Source organism: Cebus imitator, unplaced genomic scaffold (genome assembly GCF_001604975.1).
Source record: "Cebus imitator isolate Cc_AM_T3 unplaced genomic scaffold, Cebus_imitator-1.0 Scaffold22, whole genome shotgun sequence".
NCBI classification, from domain to species: Eukaryota; Metazoa; Chordata; class Mammalia; order Primates; family Cebidae; genus Cebus; species Cebus imitator.
Genome location: NW_016107337.1, coordinates 5,812,237 through 5,815,009, shown reverse-complemented (window position 1 = coordinate 5,815,009; position 2,773 = coordinate 5,812,237). Strand labels below are relative to the sequence as shown.

The following is a 2,773-nucleotide window of genomic DNA, read 5'->3' as shown; positions in this document are numbered from 1 at the left end:
ACCACCACACCCAGCCCAAAGTTGAGATCCTGATTGTGACGGCATAACATACTTTCACAAGATATCATTATTGGGCGAAGCTGGGTAACATTGTACATAGGCTCTTTATTATTTCTTACAATTGCATGTAAATCTATAATTATCTCAAATTTTCAATTTTTAAATAAAAAAACTGGTAAAAAGGGATGAGGAAATGATAATAAAAAGAATGCCAAAAATATATAAAAGAAATTTAAAAAATAAAAAGAGAAGAAAAAACGTCTGAAGAGAATGGATGAGAGTCTGGTATGACTGCTTAGTAAAAAAGAAAAAAATAACAAAAAAATTTAAAAAAAGAGAATGGATGGGAGTTGAGCTCGAAGGAAGTTAGACTGAAAAGAGGGAGACCAGTGAGGAGGCGGCTGCCATGGAGATACCTAACGATGACTGAGACCACGGGGGCTGCGGGGAGAATCACGCAGGGGGGGAAGAGAACTGGGGTTGATGCGAGCTCTAGAGTCTAGACCTTAAACACTTGAAAATAATTTTGCCAGAGAGCTTCCCAAAAGCCCAGATTTGCAAGAACCATGATAACAACTAATAAAAATATCAATATCAATGACTTACAATGAAAAATTCATCAGTATTCCCCTTCCTTTAGTCACAGTGATACAAAAACAAGAACAAAGTCAATGTACCAGTGGATTCTGGGCTCTGGAGAGTCTTGTGGGGTCTCACTTTCACTGCTTTCCCTCTCCCCTCCTGCTTCTTGTAAATGGAATCTGGTAGCAGGCCTCACTGCTGGTCCCACACTTAGCAATCTGGTAATACACAACCCCACAGCAACAGCCTGGACGCTTCCCTTCATTGTTACTTTGAATAGCAGGGGGTTAGGGAAGATGGTTGAGCGGATTTCTTCCCACTTCCCCAGGATCCCGGGAAATGCATGCCACACCCTCTTCACATCCTTGGGTCTCCTTCCCACCCAAGCCTGCAGTGTTTTTCTCTGGGTGAGATCAAATGACTTCTCCCTAAAAAGGCCTTCAGAATCACAAACAATGATTTAAGAACTTAAACAAAGTCCTAGCCCAAAAGATAGGAGACAATTCAGAGAAAGCCAGGAATAATTCTAACGCAAATGTGAAAAGTAGATAAATGATGATAACATACAGAAGATACAACATCTACCTACATTTATTATCACTAAGAATGGGCTAGGCTTGGTGGCTCATGCCTATAAGCCCAGCATTCTGGGAGGCTGAGGTGGACAAATTGCTTGAGTCCAGGAGTTCAAGACTAGTCCAGGCTAGGGCAACATGATGAAACCTTGTCTTTACAAAAAAAATAAAAAATTAGCTGGGTGTGGTGGCACATGTCTATGGCCCCAGCTACTTGGGAGGCTGAGGTGGGAAAATTGCTTGAGCCTGGAGGCAGAGGTGGTAGTGAGCCATAATCACACCACTGCACTCCAGCGTGGACATAGAGTGAAACCCTGTCCCCCCCGCCCTGCAAAAAAATCACTAAGAATGAAGAGAAACAAGCTGTGTAGCTGTAAAATATTATAGATTGTTACTGTTTTCGTGTTACTGGTTCACAGTGACTTGAATTTCCAGGGAAGTACTGGACATCTGGCCCTTTGTACTGACATTGTGGCTTTCCAATAGCAGGCCAGAGGAGGCAGATGAGGAGGCTCAGAAGTGTCCTGGAGAAATGCAAAAGACGGTTCAACTCCTGAGGGTCCAAGTGGCCCCTTCCCAGTTACCTCTCCCACATTCCCTAGAGATCTGGCACAGAAGACACCAGTTACAGGATAACCGAGTCCGCATGAAATCAGGAGGCAAGTTTCACTGGTACCCCACAATCAACCTCAAATGGCTGACAGCTAACTTACAGTTTTGGGAGATTTGCAACTAAAATGAAAGTTCAGAAATGAGTCAAGTATCCAGATTCAGAGTGGGATGAAAAATCACATTTGGGATGGTGTGGGAGGTGATGGAACTACCAGGAATGAGAATCCTGGGGGAGAATGACTAGAACTAAAAATGAAAATAAAAATAAAACACAAAATCATACTGGGCACCTGAAAAATGCAAGATAAAGTTCTAAAAAAAAAAAAAAGAGACCCATCTATTTGTTTCATGACAACTCACCATTTTGTCTACTTCTCTACCTCTTGAAAAATGTACTTTAAAAAAGATTACTTTGTAACATATATGTAGATGAAACCTTTTCACTGTTTAGGTACCTTACTGAGGGCTGCCTCTGCTTCCTCCCTTTCCTCCTCTTCTTTGGTCTCTTTGTTCACATAAAACAAAATAATTTAGCCCTCCATATTTGCAGGTTCCACCAACTGCAGAGGGAAAATACAGTATTGGGCCAGGAGCGGTGGATCACCCCTGTAAACTCAGCACATTGGGAGGCTGAAGCGGGAGGACTGCTTGAGTCTAGGAGTTTGGGACCAGCCTGGGCAACTGTGAGAACCCATCTCTCAAAAAAAACAACAAAAAGAAAAAGAAGGCTAGGTACAGCAACACAGTGAGGCCCCATCTCTCTTTTTTTACATCGTTAGTAAAAGGCGAAAGGTTTATTCATTACGAAGAGAAACCAAAGCAAAGAGACCCCATCCCTTTTTTTTTTTTTCTTTTTGAGCTTCCAGAACAAAATTCCATAGACAGACCCCATCTCTTAAAAAAAAGAAGCCGGGCGCGGTGGCTCAAGCCTGTAATCCCAGCACTTTGGGAGGCCGAGGCGGGTGGATCACGAGGTCAAGAGATCCAGACCATCCTGGTCAACA

At 42.7% G+C, this 2,773-nt stretch overlaps 1 pseudogene; it reads right to left on the bottom strand.

The window, feature by feature from the left end:
- Positions 1 to 640: 640 nt before the first annotated feature.
- LOC108299467 overlaps positions 641 to 2,773 on the bottom strand; it is a 50,550-nt pseudogene continuing 48,417 nt past the window's right edge.